This window comes from Miscanthus floridulus, chromosome 12, assembly GCF_019320115.1.
Source record: "Miscanthus floridulus cultivar M001 chromosome 12, ASM1932011v1, whole genome shotgun sequence".
Taxonomy (NCBI): domain Eukaryota; kingdom Viridiplantae; phylum Streptophyta; class Magnoliopsida; order Poales; family Poaceae; genus Miscanthus; species Miscanthus floridulus.
In genome coordinates, this window is record NC_089591.1 from 8073856 (window position 1) to 8095836 (window position 21981).

The window sequence follows — 21981 nt, forward strand, 5'->3', positions numbered from 1 at the left end:
ACTTCTTGGCAATGGTACTACAAAGTTTTCATACATTCTGATTATTAGAAAAGTTACATGCATATCAAATAGCTAGTGCAAATTGATTGATAGACATCTATAAGGTAATATCAACCTAGGCAACTTTCATAGTTCTGTGGGTGGGTGGAGACGGGAGTTTGCTCAAAGTGCTCCTATTCGGCATGGCTATCATCATCTAGGCATGGACAGTCTCTTAGAGGGCTAGGTATCTCAGAGGGCTCCTCATCAGCATAGCTATCATCATCTGGCCATGGGTAATCTCTCATAGGGCAAAGTAGGGTGTCATCCCAATAAATGTCTCTAGTCATTTCATGAAGTTTGAATTGATCCCTATGTACAGGTGTCCATGGTGATGGAGAATTATGTTCACCTACTACTGATACCTTCACCCATTTTCCATTGGCAGCCCTCTGAGTATGAACTCCATGAGCAAACTCTCCTGGTCATGTTGAATTCAATCGCTTGGAGTGCCTTTGCCCAAGACTCATGGCAGCTGTTGGTATTTATTAACTTGTCACTTGTTTAAGTAGCCACCTGATGTTGTTGATATTTCTTAACATCACTTTTGCAAAGTTGTCATCCCTAGCTTTGATGTCAGAAATGCTTATTGGTACTACCTAGTGCCACCTCTAGAATGACACTAAGAAGTACTTTAGTAATTCATGTGACTAGAAAAGAATATAAATATAAATATAAAGTGATCTACAAGCGCACAGATAATATACCATTGTAGAACTTCATCCGGGTGTATTCTAGATATCATTATTTATTATTTTACCACAGGGAAGGACATGCAGTAGGAATATATTGATAACTTATACACATGACGGAAAAATAAACCTTAACCAAACTTCTACTCACAATAGGGGTAAGTCAAGAGATAAAAGTATATGAATGGTAAGTAATATCTAATCATCGATCACTCAGAGTACTCCTTTCTATGGCTTTAGCATGGCTAAGAAGAATATTAGAGGAATAATTCCAATATATTCTTGCAAGCTTCTTGTGTTGGTGGGTGATCCTTGTGAATGTCCAGCCTTGACTGCACATAGTAGTGTGAATGAAAAGTAAATTCATTAAAGTTGCTCAAAGCAGAGTTGAATGTCAATAGAGGATACCCATACATACAGTTAGCCTATCCACAAAATTCCTGTAATGGACGACACCAGAGGGCTTCTTGTAATGTTTCCATTGTGTAAAAATTGGTATTTGATGCCTGACTTGTACACCCACCTCTGAGGCAAACTTAGCAGCTTGCATTGGATGATGCGGCCTTCTGTTTCCCTTGAGAATAGAGATTGGCATCCTCAATCCTCCCTTTGACTTGCTCATTTTGTCAAGCAAAATTCCATGAGTTCGAGGCCTCAGCTTCCTCGCACTTCTCGACAATGGTACTACAAAGTTTTCATACATTCTGATTATTAGAAAAGTAACATGCATATCAAATAGCTAGTGCGAATTGATGGATAGACATCTATAAGGTAATACCAACCTAGGCAACTTTCATAGTTCTGTGGGTGGGTGGAGACGGGAGTTTGCTCAGAGCGCTCCTATTCGGCATGGCTATCATCATCTAGGCATGGGCAGTCTCTCATAGGACTAGGTATCCCAAAGGGTTCCTCATCAGCATGGCTATCATCATCTAGCCGTGGGCAGTCTCTCACAGAGCAAAGTAGGGTGCCATCCCAATAAATGTCGCTAGTCAATTCATGAAGTTTGAATTGATCCCTATGTACAGGTGTCCGTGGTGATGGAGAATTATGTTCACCTACTACTGATACATTCACCCATTTGCCAGTGGCAGCCCTCTGAGTATGAACTCCATGAGCAAACACTCCTGGTCTTGTTGAATTCAACCGCTTGGAGTGCCTTCGCCCAAGACTCATGGCAGCTGTTGGTATTTATTAACTTGTCACTTGTTTAAGTAGCCACCTGATGTTGTTGATATTTCTTAACATCACTTTTGCAAAGTTGTCATCCCTAGCTTTGATGTCAGAAATGCTTGTTGGTACTACCTAGTGCCACCTCTAGAATGACACTAAGAAGTACTTTAGTATTTCATGTGACTAGAAAAGAATATAAATATAAATATAAATATAAATATAAAGTGATCTACAAGAGCACAGATGATATACCATTGTAGCACTTCATCCGGGTGTATTCCAGATATCATTATTTATAATTTTACCATAGGGAAGGACGTGTAGTAGGAATGTATTGATTACTTACACACATGGAGAAATAAACCTTAACCGAACTTCTACTCACAATAGGGGTAAGTCAAGAGATAAAAGTATATGAATGGTAAGTAATATCTAATCATCGATCACTTAGAGTACTCCTTTATATGGCTTTAGCATGGCTAAGTAGAATATTAGAGGAATAATTCCAATATATTCTAGCAAGCTTCTTGTGTTGGTGGGTGATCCTTGTGAATGTCCAGCCTTGACTGCACGTAGTAGTGTGAATGAAAAGTAAATTCATTAAAGTTGCTCAAAGCAGAGTTGAATGTCAATAGAGGATACCCATACATAGAGTTAGCCTGTCCACAAAATTCCTGTAATGGACGACATCAGAGGGCTTCTTGTAATGTTTCCATTGTGTAAAAATTGGTATTTGATGCCTGACTTGTACACCCACCTCTAAGGCAAACTTAGCAGCTTGCACTGGATGATGCGGCCTTCTGTTTCCCTCGAGAATAGAGTTTGGCATCCTCAATCCTCCCTTTGACTTGTTCATTTTGTCAAGCAAAATTCCATGAGTTCGAGGCCTCAGCTTCCTCGCACTTCTTGGCAGTTGTACTATAAAGTTTTCTTACATTCTGATTATTAGAAAAGTTACATGCATATCAAATAGCTAGTGTGAATTGATGGATAGACATCTATAAGCTAATACCAACCTAGGCAACTTTCATAGTTCTATGGGTGGGTGGAGACGGGAGTTTGCTCAGAGCGCTCCTATTCAGCATGGCTATCATAATCTAGGCATGGGCAGTCTCTCATAGGACTAGGTATCTTGGAGGGCTCCTCATCGGCATGGCTATCATCACCTTGCCATGGGCAGTCTCTCACAGGGCAAAGTAGGGTGCCATCCCAATAAATGTCCCTAGTTAATTCATGAAGTTTGAATTGATCCCTATGTACAGGTGTCCATGGTGATGGAGAATTATGTTCACCTACTACTGATACCTTCACCCATTTGCCAGTGGTAGCCCTCTGAGTTTGAACTCCATGAGCAAACTCTCCTGGTCATGTTGAATTCAACCGCTTGGAGTGCCTTCGCCCAAGTCTCATGGCAGCTGTTGGTATTTATTAACTTGTCACTTGTTTAAGTAGCCACCTGATGTTGTTGATATTTCTTAACATCACTTTTGCAAAGTTGTCATCCCTAGCTATGATGTCAGAAATGCTTATTGGTACTACCTAGTGCCACCTCTAGAATGTCACTAAGAAGTACTTTAGTATTTCATGTGACTGGAAAAGAATATAAATATAAATATAAAGTGATCTGCAAGTGCATAGATAATATACCATTGTAGCACTTCATCCAGGTGTATTCCAGATATTGTTATTTATAATTTTACCACAGGGAAAGACGTGCAGTAGGAATATATTGATAACTTATACACATGATGGAGAAAAAACCATAACCAAACTTCTACTCACAATAGGGGTAAGTCAAGAGATAAAAGTATATGAATGGTAAGTAATAACTAATCATCGATCACTCAGAGTACTCCTTTCTATGGCTTTAGCATGGCTAAGTAGATTATTAGAGGAATAATTCCTAAGTCATTCTTAATTACATGTCAAAGCATACATTGATTAGTGCAATTACACCTAGTAATCATGGCTAAGATCAACTTCATATCTACACATAAGGGATATTACTAAAGAAGATTAAAAACAGAGCTTGTCTTCCTTCGTAACTAGATCCTACTTGCCCTATATTCAGGGAGTGGACTACAGAGGACTCAATGAGAGTGTCACATCCATGATCTACCACATGGCCCGGAATATAGGGTGCATCCATAGGTAAACAACGTATAAGCACCCCGCTTACACAATGTCGACCACTCATCCCGTGTACACCAGAGTGAGTGCTATACGAACTTATGCTCGAACACGATGACAATCTAACTATACTAAGTATATAATCAAAGTAGATGATGAACATTATAACTAGGAACATGAATGATATAAAGAGCATTGTCATAACAATTATAGCAAACATATAAAAGTAATGAGAGATACAAACGAGAGAGGGGGTACAAAATACCAAGCCACGCTCTTGATAGGATCAGGAATCCAAGCGAAGCTTGCCTCCCTCTAGACCTAGCCTAGCTAGCTATGCCCTAGAATATGGTGGAGCTCTAAGGATGACTAGGGTTTCTGTCTTCTCAACTGACTTGATTAGGGTTTGATGCCTTAAGGGGGTGGCAGGGGCTGGTATATATAGGCTAAAGCGTCAATCCTAAGCTCTTGGATCAAACTAACTTGAATGGATGTCGTAAATGCAACTAAGGAGGTAGTGGAGAACCGACGTAACAAGGCAGAGGCTGACAGTGGGCTAGGGGGACCAGGCGGTCTGTAGATGGGGCTAACCAGCCCCACCTAGTGTCCTCTCGCTCTCCACCATGGTGTGGTGCCCTTTGGTATCATCTAGAATCTTCTAGAGTTGTTTATGCAACTATTAAGCGTGATTAATTCTGACATATAGGTCCACCTTGCCAGTTTTCTAGATAAACCCTATAGAAAGCACATACTCACCAAAACTCATGGAATTTATTAGTTTAAACCCCTAAACCTTTGTTGGTGATTACTTTCATGCCCTTCCATCTCCACCTATTTCTCAAACCACAAAATCTATGGGTACATATGACTCTTCCCTTGGGGTAGCAGAGGGACTAATCTGCATCCTGTGAACGCATATTTGTGCGCAACAAAGTATTTCTATTAATTTTATCATAAATTACCTTAGGCATGATGTTGACACTTGTGCCGAAGTCACAGACAGCTTCTTGGAAAATGTGAGGTCCAATGGCTATGGGGATTATAGGTCTTCCTAGATCACCTTTCTTTTTAGGCAAGGAATAATCTATCCATCCTCTAGCTGATGGTTGTATGCAGTAGTATGTTGCATTGTGAATATCGACAAGATTTGCAGTTTCTAGATCTTCTGGTTGCCTCAGAATCTTACCTTTGTCGGTAGGGGGAACAGCAGCCGCCAGCTGAGCTATTTGTGATTCTATCATTTTATTAAATTATGCTGGTTTTTAATAGCAAACGAGAAGCTATCCATTCTATTATTTATGTTTTCTAAGATTTTTATCATTGGATGCTAGTTTCCTAGTTAAGCCCTCTATTATTTTAGGTTGGCTAGAAATTAACTCTCTCTAGGGTGGTTGATTATTGAAATTATTATTACCTTGATAGTTACCTTGGTAGTTTGGCCTTTGCTTACTGATTCCATCCTTGATTCTGTTGAGGACAAAAGTAGTTATTGTTGACAAAGTTCACATCATCATGGGTTTTCAGGCAGTTGTTCCCTAAGTTCCTAGTGTTTACACACTCTTCACGCGTCATGCGGGAATCATGAATGTGCATGACTTCTTGCTTCCTAGTGGCTCGATCTTTGAGCTTCTTCGTGAGCAGATCCATCTTGGTAGACAACATGTCTACCTCCTTGAGTTGATGCATACCTCCACCTCTCTTGCGGGTTTGAAGACATTCTTCATTCCAAACTTGATTTGAGGCCATCTTCTCCACAAGGGCTATTGCACCTAGGATTGTGAGTGATAGGAAAGCACCTCCAATAGCTGCATCTATGTTCTCACGGGTGCTATTGGTCAACCCATGGTAAAAAGTCTGCATGAGTAGCCTATTCTCCATTTCATGATAAGGACATTCTGATATGTAGTCTTGAAAGCGTTCCTATGCCTCAGGGACAGATTCATCATGTTGCTGTTGGAAGCTTGAAATTCTTCCATGTGGAGCATTGGTCTTTTCCTATGGGAAAAAACTTTGCTAGGAAGGCAGTGGAGCAGTTGTCCCATGTAGTATTTCTATATTTGTTGGCATAGAACCATTTCCTTCGCCTTCCCCAAAAGTGAGAATGGGAAGAGACAAAGTAGTATGGCATCTCTAAATACTCCTTTGATGGTGAAAGTGCTACAGATCTCCAGAAAGTGTTGGAGATGAGCACTCGCATCTTCATGTGCCTTTCCACAAAACTGGCTAGCTTGCACCATGTTGATGAGGGCTAGGGTTGTGCTCAAATCCAATATCTCCGACATTGGTTGTCGGTCTAGTACAGATGTTGGCCGTAGTTGGAGCAGAGAATTTATGGAGAGTCTTATCAGCCATGGCTTCAAAAATTGGTGTTAAACTTTGCCTTATCTGGTTGTCTTCTGATTCTAAAGCTGAGACTTTCTTGAGTATAGCTCTAGTTCTCCTAATTAATGCTTCTAGATCTTCAACATAGTTTGTCAGAAGGTCAAAACCGGTCATACATTACCCTACATAATATACAAAAGTAGATAGAACAAAGGTAAGCCTGTCTAAGCAGAAGTTAGTGGTTATCTCAATCACATCAATAAGTATAAGTTTATCAATATTTCCTTCTTGCCTAGCTATATTCCCAAACAATGGCACTAGAAATGCTTGTTGGTATTTATTAAGTTATCACTTGTTTAAGTAGCCACCTAATGTTGTTGACATTTCTTAACATCACTTTTGCTAAGTTGTCATCCCTAGGTATGATGCTAGAAATGCTTGTTGGTACTACCTAGTGCCACATCTAGAATCACATTAAGAAGTACTTTAGTATTTCATGTGACTATAAAAGAATATAAATATAAATATAAAGGGATCTGCAAGCACACAGATAATATACCATTGTAGCACTTTGCTCGGAAGTATTTTAGGTATCGTTATTTATAATTTTACCATAGGGAAGGACAGATAGTAGGAATATATTGATTAATTATACACATGATGGAGAAATAAACCATAACCAAACTTCTACTCTCAACAGTGGTAAGTCAAGAGATAAAAGTATATGAATGGTAAGTAATAACTAATCATCGATCACTCAGAGTACTCCTTTCTATGACTTTAGCATGGCTAAGTAGAATATTAGAGGAATAATTCCTAAGTCATTCTTAAATACAAGTCAAAGCATACGTTGATTAGTGCAATTACACCTAGCAATCATGGCTAAGACCAACTTCATATCTACACATAAGGGATATTACTAAAGAAGTTTAAGAACAGAGCTTGTCTTCCTTCATAACTAGATCCCACTTGTCCTATATTCATGGAGTGGAATACATAGGGCTCAATGGGGGTGTCACATCCACGATCTACCATATGGCTTGGAATATAGGGTGCATCCGCAGGTAAAGAACATATAAGCACCACGCTTACACAATGTCGACCACTCACCCTGTGTACACCAGAGTGAGCACTATACGAACTTATGCTCAAACATGATGATAATCTAGCTATACTAAGTATATAATCAAAGTAGACGATGAACATTATAACTAGGAACATGGATGATATATATAGCATTGTCATAACAATTGTAGCAAACATATAAAAGTAATGAGAGATACAAATGAGAGATGACGTACAAGAGCTATACCAAGCCACGCTCTTGACAAGATCAGGAATCCAAGCGAAGCTTGCCTCCCTCTAGACCTAGCCTAGTGAGCTATGCCCAAGAATGTGGTGGCGCTCTAATGATGATTCAGGTTTTTGTCTTCTCAACTGACTTGATCAAAGTTTGATGCCTCAGGGGGGGTGGCAGGGGCTGGTATATATATGTCGAAGCATCAATCCAGAGCCCTCGGATCGAACCGACTTGAATGGATGGTGTAGATGCAACCAAGGAGGTGTTGGAGAACCGACGTAACAAGCCGAAGGCTGACGATGGGCTAGGGGGACTGGCCAGTCTGTAGGTGGGGCCGGTAGGCCCCACCTAGCAGCCTCTCGCCCTCCGCCATGGTGTGGTGCCCTCTAGTGTCCTCTAGAACCTTCTAGAGTTCTTTATGCAGCGGTTAAGCATGATTAATTTTGACATATAGGTCCACCTTGCTAGTTTTCTAGATAAATCCTGTAGAAAGCACAGATTCACCAAAACTCATGGAATTTGTTAGTTTAAACCCCTAAACCTTTGTTGGTGATTACTTTCATGGCCTTATACATGTTATATTGGTGGTTTATAATGTTTGTTATCTACCATCAATAGCAGCACTGCCTTTTGTCCTACTAGTAGAGCCTCCTCTATGGTCCTTCAAACCATACACTAAAATTGAAGATACAAACTTAAGCAACAAGCATGTACTAATTGTGTTGCTATCCAAATAGTAAAGCATTGCAGTGCTACCTACACCCCCTCTGAACTAAATACAAGATAGAACAAGAACCTCAATTGCTAGGGGTACTAACTGATCTTCTAAATCTGAATCTGTTTCATCTGTAACATCAAATCCCTCCACTACCTCCCATGGTTTAGGGATATATTCAAAATCTTCATCGAGTCTACCCTTTGTGCTTGACTTTTTTTTTTGCCTTTGGAGACACATGTTTTGGGTCCACATGTATTCAATGTTCTTCCATCCTTCTAGATTACAAAGGCATTTATTAACTAAAGATTCTATGGAATGTCAACACAATAGAGCAAGAGTATGCAAATAAGCTCCTAATTAGTAACTACAACAATTATATGGAAGTTACTAATCTAATAAAGCACATGTTAGCTACACTCAACTATAGGAAATATGTAACCCCATCGCTATCTACATATCCTTGGTTCAACCTCTATAGTAGAGCACACATCTTAAAAGGAATTTGGGTACCTCTTCATCCGTGTCCGTGTTCAGATCCGGTCTTGTTATCGTGGTCGCGGAGCTAGTGCGACCGGTGTTGACGGAAGGGTAATAGATCTGGTTCCAGCTAGGTTTCAAATCCGGTCGATCATGGCAGGTGTCGAGGTAGGGGATCCAAATCTGGCTTATATTGTCGTTGAGGCTAGGGTTCAGAAATGTATGAGAAAGGGTGTAGTTGGAGAGTGGAGATGGAATCGAGCTGTTGTGTCAATGGCGCCTACGGTCCGAAACAAGGTGGGAGAGGCGGTGGCTGGAGAGTGGAGAGGGAGGCCATGGGACTAGGATTTGGAGCTGGAGGAGAGATGGTGTGGCTAGAGAATGGAGGTGGAGGCGGAGACGATGACTCTTTGCGCTTTTATGTGGCCATCACATTACCACAAATGCCCTTGTCTGAAATCGATGGCGTGTTAAACCTATTTTTCGCATGGAGGGCAAAAGAAAGACATCTAATTTTCGATGCGTGTTGGTGGGACTGCTCGGCGCGGTGCGAAATCAAATTTTCAGGGTGTGTTGGCAGGACTGCTTGGCGTGTGGGCGTGGTGCTCAGCAGAGACCAGAATTTATTCCGTGTTTTAATAGGAAACAATTATGACAAAATGTTACTTACCTAATATCCGTCTTTTCATTTTTTTTCTCCTGTGCACCTGTTTATATATCCGATGAGTTAGTTGTTTCCTTTTAGTTTTTTCATAATAATATAAATAAACATGAAACTAAAAGAGGATGATAATAAAAAAATAATTAAAATATGCATGAATTTGACACCTAAAAATTAGCAAAAAAGAAAAAATAAACCAACTCGCTGTAGCTTGTTGTGCTGCATCTGTCGATTATTTTTTATGTGTGTGACTGCATCTGCGGCTGTTTGAACTAAGGCCTATTATTTAAAAGCAAGGGGAAGGCAGGCCTAAGGATGAAAATACCTTCATAAATAACTAAATGGGTTACTGATATCTCATGGATTTCCCAACCTAAAAAAAGTAAGGATTCTAAAAGGATTTGAGTTTCCACAGAAAGAGAAAAAAGCATCCTCCATCTCGCTAGTGCTCTAGTGATTCGCCGACTCACCAGACTCATCGCTAGACAAGTCATAGTACTCCGTATCGTCCTCCTTCTCGTTGGAGTCATAGTTGGTGCTGTACATGTCATCGCTCAAGTACATTCCCATTGCTCATCGCCGTTACTACTCAAATTGCTAGTGTAGTAGTTGAGGGGTTGACGCATTTCCTGCTCCGATAACGAGAAAGTCCGCAGCTCTGTGTATTTAACGTGCCACAATTTTTCATAATCCAAGTAGGAAAAGGCGCCAACCCCTCAACTACTACTATGACTACTCGTATTCTAAATCTATTTTATTGGTAATTAGTAATGCTATGGGGACTCATATCTTCTAACATTTGTTAGCGTTTGCGTCGAGTATAAATATCCTTCCTGGTCTCTTTCACTTTTCACTTACAAGTTGCTAGCCAAGGAAAGGAGGCAGTGTTATAACTTCGTTAGCAACTGTTGCCCATAGAACAACAGTGATCGTCCTTGTTGAGGTGAGTTTTAATTTCTTTGTCATTTTAGTCTAGTCAGGATCTCAATCGAGGCTAAGATATGGCCTAGGCAATATTCTATTGCTTTGTGCTGGTTCTTGCTTGTTCAAGGTGTAGTGTTTCGTATGTGGTTTTTTCTAATGATTTTTTCCTTGTGTTATTTGTTCTATATGTATACAGAGAGATGACGTCGTACCACAACACCCATGTTTACTCCATCAGCAAGCTTGCGCTTTGATAGCTAGGAGTGTCACTAGGTATCATACAAGGGGTGCTTGTTGCTTGGGGACATCATGTTCATCAACAGCCTCGATGAATCATTGTTGAAGCTATAGTTCGTTATATGCTTGGTAAAGATTGCTTTGTTACAGTTGTCGAAGACTATGATAGTGGCAAGATTTTTGTCTGTGTTAGGAATTTGGAGTAAATGAAAAGACTTGGTAGTAGTACTTGGTAAGATGAGTTATTTTAGACATTAGAGATTAGAGAAAAACTACGTAATGTACTTTTGTATATAATGGAATGAAGGTTTTATGTTAGTCCAACTATATTTATCTTCCATTGTTTCTTTCATACTCCATATACTTCAGTTGATTCTTATTACATTGAGTTTTTTTTTCAAATTTGACAATCTAACTCAGTCAATTTGGGATGGAGGGAGTAGTTGAATTCAGATTTAGGCTGATCACAACCGTCAAAGGACAGATGCAAAGCTGTTGAAATATTTTTGCACCCTATAGATAGAACGATCCTTAAAATTTTCACTAGCTAGACACTAGCGGAGTGATAAGGTTAATCACAGAAGATCCGATAGTTTGAAATCATGACTACCCAGATAGTATCGATGAACGACGTGCGATGTCCATTTTCATCTTGTAGGCTCCTAGATTCCCACACAGGCACATGCGTGTGTGAAAACTCTAGTTTGGTTTTGGTTAATTGATGAAACCCTAAGTGCTAACCTAGTTTATCAAAGTGATTATGAGATAAGCAGCACTACTCTAAGTGATGAAGCAATGGCAAAGATTGTGACGATGGTGATGGCATGGTGATGATCAGATGCTTGAACTTGGAAAAGAAGAAAGAGAAAAACAAAAGGCTCAAGGCAAAGGTATAAATAGTAGGAGCCATTTTGTTTCGGTGATCAAGACACTTAGCGAGTGTGATCACATTTAGGTTATATAGCCATACTATTAAGAGGGATGAAACTCGTATTGAAATGTGGTTATCAAAGTGCCACTAGATGCTCTAACTCATTGCATATGCATTTAGGATCTAGTGGAGTGCTAACACCCTTGAAAGTATTTGTGAAAATATGCTAACACATGTGCACAAGGTGATACACTTGGTGGTTGGCACATTTGAGCAAGGGTTAGAAACTTCACTGGTGCCCTACATAGAAAAGATAGGGTCTCACAGAGTGGACCGGGCGCTAGGGTCCTGCGTCTAGTCAGTGGCAGCTGTGAGTGCATGGTTTCGGTCTTCGATCGGACGCTGGCGCTAAAAGTGACCAGATGCTAGCAGGGTACGTCCAGTCAGTGGTGACGTACGCTGATGTGAGGCGCACAGAGGAAACGTTGAGTGATCGGACGCTGGGTGTGTCCAGTCAAGCATGACCGGATGCGTCCGGTCATGAAATTTTGCATTTGGAACCTTACTGGAAACGACCGGACGCTAGGGGTCCTATGTCTGGTCACTTTCTAACTGACGTGTCTGGTCATCAATTGACCATTTTAAGCCGATGACATGTGGCAAACATCAGGCGACCGGATGCTAGGGTCCTGCATCTGGTCGAACTGACCGGAGCGTCCGGTCACCCCGAGTTGGGCTCAGTGAAGGGGTACAATGGCTCTATTTTTTGGGGCTTCTATTTAAGCCCCATGGCCAGTTCAAGCTCACTCTCTTGGCCATTTGCACTGACATAGCAACCTTGTGAGCTTAGCCAAAGCCCTCCCACTCATCTCCATCATTGTTTCATTATCATTATGAGATTGGGAGAGAATCCAAGTGCATTACTTGAGGATCGTTGAGTGGAGGTTGGTGATTGTCTTCGGCTCCGATCATGGTGATTGTGAGGGGTCTTTTGCCTTCCCCGGTGAGAGCTGAAAGGTAACTCTAGTGGATTGCTCATGTCATTGAGTTACCTCACTTGAGGGTAGGTTCTTGCAGGTGTCCAATTGTGTGGATGAGGTTCGTGCAACACCTCTTAGCCGCCAAACCACCAAGTGTTGGTCCAATTGAAGGCTTAACAACCTCGGTGTCAAATTATGGCTCAAGTTGTGTTCAACCATGTGGGGGGCAAACCACCATTCTTTGATGGCACATGCTATGATTATTGGAAGAGAAAGATGAGGATGTATCTTGGTTCAATCAATGATCAAGTATGGGAGGTGACAGAGAATGACTATGCTATCATTGATCCCGATGACCCCACCAACCAAGACAAGACCAACAAGCAATGCAATACAATGGCTCTCAACACCATATACAATGCCATTGATTCCAAGGTGTTTGAGCAAATCAAGGATTGTGAAAGAGCAAATGAGGTGTGGAGGAGATTGGAGGAAACATACGAGGGCACACCGGTGGTGAAGAGTGCTAAGTTGTACATTCTCAAGGATAAGTTGACAAGCTTCAAGATGAAGGAAGATGAGAGCATTCCAGAAATGTTCCATCAGTTGCAAGTGATTGTAAATGACTTGAAGGCCTTGAGAGAGAAGATCAAGGATGATGATGTTTCTCATCGGTTCTTGATGTGCTTACCTCCAAGATTTGAGATGTTGAGATTGCTTATCATAAGAGGAGGATTGAAGGAGATTACCCCTAACCATGTACTAGGTGATGTCATGACCCAAGAGACATACCGTGTGGAAAGGGAGGGGGTGACAAGGATGACAAGAAGGAAGAAGAAGAAAAGAAGAAGAGTATAGCATTCAAGGCTAGCTCATCATCATCTAAGAACAAGGGCAAGTCCAAGAAAGAATCAAGTGATGATGATGATCTTAGTGATATTGATGATGAAGCTATGGCCCTCTTTGTACGCAAGATGAGAAAATTCATGAAGAAGAAGGGCTATGGTGCAAGAAAGAGAAGAGATCACACCAAAAGCAAAGAATATGTGAGAAGATGCTACAATTGCAAGAGTCCCAATCACGTTGTAGCAAATTATCCCTACAATAGTGATAATGATGAGGATGAGAAGAAGCACAAGAAGGATAAGAAAGAAAAGAAGGAGAAGAAGGAGAAGAATGACCTTCCAAAAGAAGAAGAAGGGTGGAGGCTATGTGGTCACTTGGGATAGTGATGGCTCTTCGAATAGTGATGACTCTAGTGATGATGGCAAGAAATCTATCAAGAAAGCACTAGCAAGCATCGCCATCAACATCAAGCCCTCCATCTTTGACACTCCTTCGACATGCCTCATGGCAAAACCTACCAAGGTAAAATATGATGTGAGTGATGATGCTGAATGTGAAAGTGATGCTTGTAGGAGTGATGATGATGATGAGGAGTACTCCAAGGAGGAGCTCATGGACATGTGTGAGCAAGTGCATACTTGCTTTGAGATGAAGAGAAAGGAGTGCAAGGAATTGAACAAGAAAGTCAAATTTCTTGAGCAATACCTTGATGAGCTCAATGCCACTCATGAGAGGCTAATGGAAGCCCATGAGAAGCTTGGCAAAGCTCATTCTAAGCTTGAGAAAGCTCACTCCTCTCTCATTGAGCAAGTCAAAGAGGAAGCCAAGAAGGAGCAAGTGATTGTATCATGTGATGTGGGACTAACATGTGATTTTATTGATGAATCTTTTTATAAGCCCATTATAGTTGCTCCCACTAACACTTCTTGTAGCACTACTACTTCTACTTCACCTTTGAGTGATGGCCTCACTTGTGATGCCTCATTAATGGTGGAAAATGAGACCCTCAAGAAGAAGGTGAATGAGCTCACTCATGCCTTAGGCAATGCCTATGGTGGAGATGCCCGCTTGCTAAAGTGCTTGGGTAGTCAAAGGTTTTCTCTCAACAAAGAGGGATTAGGCTATACCCCCAAGAAAGGCAAGGTGGCCTTTGTCACTCCCAAAGTTAACTTTGTGAAGGGCAATGGTCGGTTTTACAATAGATGCAAGCAAGTTGGGCTTGTAGAGCAATATTGCAAGATTAACAAGAACAAGCTACCTAATGTATCCTCAATTCAATTTGATTCTTGTTACATGCTTGTTAAGGGTGCCAATGGTGTGAAGGCTAAATTTATTGGTACACCAATTGTGGGCCCAAAGAAGAAGGCCATTTGGGTACAAAAGACTTTGGTAACTAACCTTTAAGGACCCAAGCATGTTTGGGTACCTAAAAAGAATTGATCTTCTTTTGTAGGTCAATTATAAAGTCAGAGGAAGGCACTGGGTGCTTGATAGTGGGTGCACACAACACATGACCGGTGATCCAATAATGTTTAATTCAATCAATGAAAACAAGAGCAATGGGATTGATAGTATCACATTTGGTGACAATGGCAAAGGCAAGGTCAAAGGGCTTGGTAAGATTGCAATATCCAATGACTTGAGCATTTCCAATGTGCTACTAGTAGAGAGCTTGAACTTCAACCTTTTGTTGGTAGCTCAATTGTGTGATCTTGGTTTCAAGTGCATATTTGGTGTGGATGATGTAGAGATTATAAGTGTAGATGTCTCTAACTTGATATTCAAAGGATTTAGATATGAAAATCTATACTTGGTTGATTTCAATGCTAGAGAAGCTCAATTGACAATATGTTTGATCACTAAGTCTAGCATGGGTTGGTTATGGCATAGAAGGCTTGGTCATGTTGGAATGAAACAATTGAACAAGTTGATTAAGCATGACTTAGTTAGAGGCTTGAAAGATGTCACATTTGAAAAGGATAAGCTATGTAGTGCATGTCAAGCCGAAAAGCAAGTTGGTAACACACATCCTAAGAAGAGCATGATGAGCACATCTAAGGCATTTGAGTTGATGCACATGGACTTGTTTGGACCAACCACATACACAAGCATTGGTGGAAACAAATATGGATTTGTGATTATGGATGATTTCACTAGATACACATGGGTATTCTTTCTTGTTGACAAGAGTGATGTGTTTGCAGCATTCAAATCATTTGTCAAGGGCATTCACAATGAGTTTGAAACAACCATCAAGAAAGTTAGAAGTGACAATGGTAGTGAATTCAAGAACACTAGAATTGATGAGTTGTGTAATGAATTTGGAATTAGACATCAATTCTCGGCCAAGTACACTCTTCAATCAAATGGCTTAGTTGAAAGGAAGAATAGAACTTTGATTGACATGGCAAGATCAATGTTGAGTGAGTACAATGTGAGTCATTTATATTGGGCCGAAGCAATCAACATGGCTTGCTATTATAGCAACCGACTCTATTGTCACCCCATGATGGAGAAGACACCTTATGATCTTTTGAATGGAAGAAAGCCCAACATAGCATACTTTTGGGTTTTTGGTTGTAAATGCTACATATTGAAGAAAGGCACTAGATTGAGCAAGTTTGAAAAGAAATGTGATGAAGGTTTCTTGCTTGGTTACTCCACTACTAGCAAGGCTTATAGAGTTTGGAATTTGGCTAGTGGTACTCTTGAGGAGGTTCATGATGTGGAGTTTGATGAAACAAATGGTTCCCAAGATGAAGATGAGAATCTAGATGATGTAAGAGGCACTCAATTGGTCAATGCAATGAAGAACATGGACATTGGTGATATAAGGCCTAGAGAGGTGATTGATGTTGAAGATGACAAGAATCAAGTGCTCTCTAACTCAAATGTGCAAACTAGTGGTTCTCATGATCAAGTTCAAGCAAGAACTAGTGATGACAAAGTGCAAGATCAACAACAAGTGGCTAGTTCATCATCTCAACCAAGTGATCTATCAAATGCAAGCAATCAAGTGCAAGTGCTTCAACCAACCAATGTAGCAAGAGATCATCCCTTGGACACTATCATTGGTGATATTTCAAGAGGTGTGCAAACTAGATCAAGATTGGCTTCATTTTGTGAGCATTTCTCATTTGTATCATCCATTGAACCTAAGAAGATAGATGAAGCTTTGAAGGATGTTGTTTGGGTTAATGCTATGCATGAAGAGCTAAACAACTTTACAAGAAACCAAGTATGGGAGTTAGTTGCAAGGCCTAAGGATCATAATGTGATTGGAACCAAGTGGGTCTTTCAGAACAAGCAAGATCAAGATGGGATAGTAATAAGGAACAGATCAAGATTAATGGCTCAAGATTACACTCAAGTTAAAGGTCTTGACTTTGGAGAAATATATGCCCCGGTTGCAAGATTAGAAGCAATTAGGATCTTGTTAGCCTATGCTTGTGCCCACAACATCAAGTTGTACCAAATGGATGTGAAGAGTGCATTTCTCAATGGGTACATCAATGAGCTTGTGTATGTTGAGCAACCTCCCGGTTTTGAAGATGGAAAGAAACCCAATCATGTTTACAAGTTGAGAAAGGCTTTGTATGGATTAAAACAAGCACCTAGAGCATGGTATGAGAGATTGAGGGATTTCCTACTCTCTAAGGGATTCAAGATGGGAAAGGTTGACACCACTCTCTTCACCAAGAAGCTTGGAAATGACTTGTTTGTAATGCAAATCTATGTTGATATCATATTTGGGTCAACAAATCAAGATTTTTGTGAGGAGTTTGGCAAGATGATGGCAAGTGAGTTTGAGATGTCTATGATTGGAGAGCTTAGTTACTTCCTTGGTCTTCAAATCAAGCCAATGAAGAATGGCACATTTGTGAGTCAAGGCAAGTATATCAAGGACATGCTCAAGACGTTTGGAATGGATGATGCTAAAGCTATAAGTACACCAATGGGGACAAGTGGAAGCTTGGATAGTGATGCTAATGGCAACATGGTGGATCAAAAGATGTGTCGGTCTATGATTGGAAGCCTACTCTATGTGACCGCATCAAGACCGGATGTGATGTTTAGTGTATGCATGTGTGCTAGATTTCAAGCCTCACCAAGAGAAAGTCATTTGAAAGCAACTAAGAGAGTATTGAGGTACTTGAAGCATACACAAAATGTTGGATTGTGGTATCCCAAAGGAGCAAGATTTGAGTTGATTGGATATTCAGACTCCGATTATGCGGGATGCAAAGTTGAGAGAAAGAGCACATCAGGCACATGTCAACTATTGGGAAGATCACTTGTGTCTTGCTCATCAAAGAAGCAAAATAGTGTGGCACTTTCAACCGCCAAAGTGGAGTACATTTCAGCCGGTAGTTGTTGTGCTCAATTACTTTGGATGAAGGCTACTTTGAGTGACTTTGGGATCAAATTCAAGCAAGTGCCATTGCTATGTGACAATGAGAGTGCCGTAAAGCTCACCAACAACCCGGTTGAACATTCAAGAACAAAGCACATTGATGTCTGCCATCATTTCATAAGAGATCACCAACAAAAAGGGGACATTTACATTGAGAGTGTGGGCACCGAAGATCAACTTGCTGATATCTTCACCAAGCCACTTGATGAGAAAAGGTTTTGCAAGCTAAGGAATGAATTGAACATATTTGACTTCTCCAATATGTGTTGATGCACCCCCAATTTATATGACATGCCTCTCCTTCGAGCAATTCAAGGTAAAAGTTGATTGGCATGGCATACATCCTTTCTAAGGACATGTTTAGTGCATCTAGATATATTTCACATTTGCATAGGCTCATTCATGAAAACAAATGAATTTGATGCTTGTATGGTACCATTATTTCTTGTATGCTTGAATTGATCTAGTGGTAGCATATGACATGTTTGTGGGCTTGTAAACCTAGTGTTTGATCTAGAAAATAAGCTATAAGTGTTTAACTCAACATGCTACAAGATAACCCTTATTTGGAGGTGTGAAGAAGCTTGTCCTTGGATCAAACTGAGTTAAATATCTTTTGAAAGTGATCTAGATTGAACCAAATTGGGAAAATGATCCTCATTTCACATGGTTTCACCCCAACCTATCTATAATTTGAGCTCACCTTTTGTGCTAATTGTTGACAAAGGGGGAGAGAAATTCACAAAGATAGTAAGATAGGAGGAGAAAACAAATGAAATGACATTGTAAAGGGATCATAAAAAATGCACACAAGTAGGGGGAGCAAGCTTATAAACTTGTATATTGCATTTGAATGTGCATTTCATATATTTGCTTGCATGGCACAAGTTTAAAATTTCAGTATTCATGCTTGTGTGGTGATGCTAGTTATAAGCTTGAATGATGAAATGAAAAACAAGCATGCATAGGCTAAAGTAACTAAACTTATGTTCATTCTATGGAAACTAGACCCTTGCTTGTAATGTTGATCTCATGGGGTATTCTAGTTTTTGTGTATGTCTAGTTACTAATGGTTCTAAGGAAGGTATATTGGTGCACTCCAATTGGTATCATGCTTCAAAGGTCCATCTCTTATACCTTAGCATCATTTGGTAGACATTGTCTCCTATATTTCCTATCTAAGCATATGTGCAAGCTACAATCCAAACTCTTAGCACATATGTAGGGGGACCAATTGCTACCATTTGGGATTCATGAAACTTGTCCATATCCTTTACACATGGTAAATATGCTTGGGCAAGCAACATGGACTCAATTAAATTTCAATGCATATCTTTGTGAAAGGGTTTTCATCAATTACCAAAAAGGGGGAGATTGAAAGCTCTAGTTTGGTTTTGGTTAATTGATGAAACCCTAAGTGCTACCCTAGTTTATAAAAGTAATTATGAGATAGGTAGCACTACTCCAAGTGATGAAGCAATGGCGAAGATCATGACGATGGTGATGGCATGGTGATGATCAAATGCTTGAACTTGGAAAAGAAGAAAAAGAAAAACAAAAGGCTCAAGGCAAAGGTATAAATAGTAGGAGCCATTTTGTTTCGGTGATCAAGACACTTAGCGAGTGTAATCACATTTAGGTTAGATAGCCATACTATTAAGAGGGGTGAAACTCGTATTGAAATGCGGTTATCAAAGTGCCACTAGATGCTCTAACTCATTGCATATGCATTTAGGATCTAGTGGAGTGCTAACACCCTTGAAAGTATTTTGTGAAAATATGCTAACACATGTGCACAAGGTGATACACTTGGTGGTTGGCACATTTGAGCAAGGGTTAGAAACTTCACCGATGGAGTGTCCGCCTGTAGATTGCGGACAATCCAACGGTGCCATCGGCACCCTATACAAAAAAGATAGGGTCTCACAGAGTGGACCAGACGCTAGTCATGTGGTGACAGAACGCTGGGGTCCTATGTCCAGGTCAGTGGCAGCAGTGAGTGTGCGGTTTTGGTCTTCGACCAGATGCTGGCGCTAAAAGTGACCAGACGCTGGCAGGGTGTGTCCGGTCAGTGCTGACGTATGCTGATGTGAGGCGCACAGAGGAAACGTTGAGTGACCAGATGCTAGGTGTGTCCGGTCAAGCATGACCAGATGCGTCTGGTCATGAAATTTTGTGTTTGGAACCTTACTAGAAATGATCGGACGCTGGGGTCCTACGTCCGATCACTTTCTAACTGACGTGTCCGGTCATCACTTGACCGTTGAGATGGGGTGATCGGCGTTTGAAGCCGATGACATGTGGCAAACATTGGGCGACCAGATGCTGGGGTCCTGTGTCCGGTCGAACTGACCGGAGCATCCGGTCACCCTGAGTTATGCCCAGTGAAGGGATACAATGGCTCTATTTTGTGGGGGCTTCTATTTAAGCCCCATGTCCGGTTCAAGCTCACTCTCTTGGCCATTTGCATTGACATAGCATCCTTGTGAGCTTAGCCAAAGCCCTCCCACTCATCTCCATCATTGTTTCATCATCAATGTGAGATTGGGAGAGAATCCAAGTGCATTGCTTGAGTGATTGCATCTAGTGGCACTTGGCATTCGTGTTTTGCTGTGGGATTCACTTGTTACTCTTGGTGGTTGCTGCCACCTAGATAGCTTGGAGGAGCGAGGATCGTTGAGCGGAGGTTGGTGATTGTCTCTGGCTCCGATTGTGGTGGTTGTGAGGGGTCTTGTGCCTTCCTCAGTGGAGAGCCGAAAGGTAACTCTAGTGGATTGCTCATGTCATTGAGTTACCTCACTTGAGGGTAGGTTCTTGCGGTGTCCAATTGTGTGGACGAGGTTTGTGCAACACCTCTTAGCCGCCAAACCACCAAGTGTTGGTCGACACAATGGGGACTAGCATGCTAGCAAGCACGTGAACCTCGGGAGAAAAATTGGTTGTCTCTTGCCCTTTGGTATTCTCCCGATGATTGATTTAGTATTCATCTTTTGATTGGTTCACTCCTCTACACGGCGGTATAATCATCCTACTCACTCATTTATATTCTTGCAAACTAGTTGTGGCAAGCTCTTTAGTGTAATTAGAATTGAGAGCTTGCTTTGTTATTTTAAGTTCATCTAGTGGAGCTCTTTAGAGTAGCAAGATTGAGAGCTCTTAGTGAGTAGTAACATTGCAAGTTGTGTCCCTAGTAATCATTGCAACTAGAATTGTTGGATAGGTGGCTTGCAACCCTTGTAGAGCTAGAGCAAGTTTGCATTTCGCTATTTGTCATACTAATCAAATTGCTCTAGTTGATTTGTAGATTTTTAAATAGACTATTCACACCCCTCTAGTCATATTAGGACCTTTCAGCGTGGTTGACGTCAGCAGGCAGTTCCAGTAGGGACGTCACCTCGCTACCCATCGCATTGATGTGATGGGGTGAAGCCAAACCGCCCACCCACTGCAAACATGTTAGTGGTCATGGGGCATAGGGCGGTTCCATGACCCTCAAACTATAGAAGACACTAGTGCACGAGAAGGAAGGTTCTTTGCTGCCTTCTATGATCATCTACCTTCCCTCCCTAGATCTCCTCCTTCCATCCCAAAGCTTTTTCCCTCCACCCTACTATGCCCTTTGCGCTACTGACACCTCTTGCAAGGACCATGACCATGTAGTGGACAAAGTCATCCATCGACCGCAAGGTGTTCGACGAGCTACAACTGAAGGTGGAGATCCCAGAGGCCATTGACGCGATCGAGTGGAGAGTCCCGCCAAGAACCAAAGTGGAGATGAGGCTAGAGGAGAATGAGGTCATCTCATTCGCCCATTTCCACTCTTTTGGGTTTGAGGTACCGGTGCACCCCTTACTCCGGTGGTTGATGTACTACTATGGGCTCTGCCTTGATGACTTGACCCCATAGTGGATCCTCCTAGCTCTCCATCTTCATCATGCTATGCTAGGGCTTCCTAGGAGTCCCTACCCACTATGAGCTATGGCGATCTTATTTCCAGGTGGTTCACTCAGTGCCTAGGGGGTCCATCTATGGCAGAACCGCCTTAAATAATACTTCCGGAGGTGCTCGTCTTCCACTAGACACTAAGCACCTCGAAAGTGAGCTACATCAGATAGTTCCATCGAGCACACCCCAAAGGGAGAACTCAAAACAATCCATGTTTTACATCAAGAATCCCATAACGAGTACGAGCTTACA

General features: G+C 41.2%; 1 non-coding gene across 1 annotated transcript; it reads left to right on the top strand.

Moving 5' to 3' along the window:
* The first annotated feature begins 5910 nt into the window (after window positions 1-5910).
* LOC136498688 (small nucleolar RNA R71) lies at window positions 5911-6018 on the top strand. Its single transcript, XR_010769698.1, has one exon. It is a non-coding gene; the product is annotated as a small nucleolar RNA R71 (small nucleolar RNA).
* Window positions 6019-21981: the final 15963 nt, after the last annotated feature.